This window comes from Gopherus flavomarginatus, chromosome 22 (genome assembly GCF_025201925.1).
Source record: "Gopherus flavomarginatus isolate rGopFla2 chromosome 22, rGopFla2.mat.asm, whole genome shotgun sequence".
Lineage (NCBI taxonomy): Eukaryota > Metazoa > Chordata > Testudines > Testudinidae > Gopherus > Gopherus flavomarginatus.
The window spans coordinates 17,695,625-17,696,516 of NC_066638.1; positions in this window are offsets into that span (position 1 = coordinate 17,695,625).

Below are 892 nucleotides of genomic sequence, written 5' to 3' on the forward strand. Positions count from 1 at the left end.
CTCCACCGGGTCAGAATCAGCCGCGCTCCTTACTGCCGGGGAAGCTCTCGGCGAGGGGGCGGGGCCTGGAGGGGGCGGGGCCAGTCACTGTCGGGAAGCTCTCGGCGAGGGGGCGGGGCCTGGAGGGGGCGGGGCCAGTCACTGCCGGGGAGCCCGGGCTGGGCCCTGGAGGGGGCAGTGAGAGCTGGGTCTGGCTGCCAGCTGGGGCCATGGCCAGCTGCCTGCCCTGCTGCAGAGCCTGTGGCTGCACTCGCCCGCCCCCTGCCTGCGCCCAGCCTCTGCCCTGCTCTGGCTGTGGTGCCCCCACCGCAGCCACCAGGCCGGGAACATGGCCCCCTTCGGTTCCCTCAGAGCCTGGGCTCTGGGCCGCTTGCTATGGGCTTCAGTTAACATTGTCTCAGGAGCCCAGTGCCCTGTGTTCAGGGCAAGGCTGTAAGCCATGCAGTGACCTAGCTCAGTGGCATAGCCAGGTTCTAACATCGGGGGAGCGAACACATCAAAAAAGGCGCCACCCGACATATCAAATTACGAATTACATACTTTTAAATTCCTTAGACATATTTATTTGTACTTAAAATAAAAACACAAGAATGATCCAGCCACGGAAGGGTTTGCACAGGAGAACTTTAGATTATACTTAGATATACTTTAGATTCTAGAAAGTAAATGACAGAATACAGTAGTTTATAATTGTCACAGGTTTAAAAAATATACTGTCCGTTTTCCCAGTTACTAATTTCATTTTAAAATCAGTCAATGAAAAGCACTTTATTTATAATAGATCGTAATACTAAAGTAACCAAAAAGGCATGACAAATACAAGTTTTATGAGAATTGGTGAGCAAAGATCTCATAGCTCTTTGGGACTGGACAAAGCAGTAATTTCCCTTAA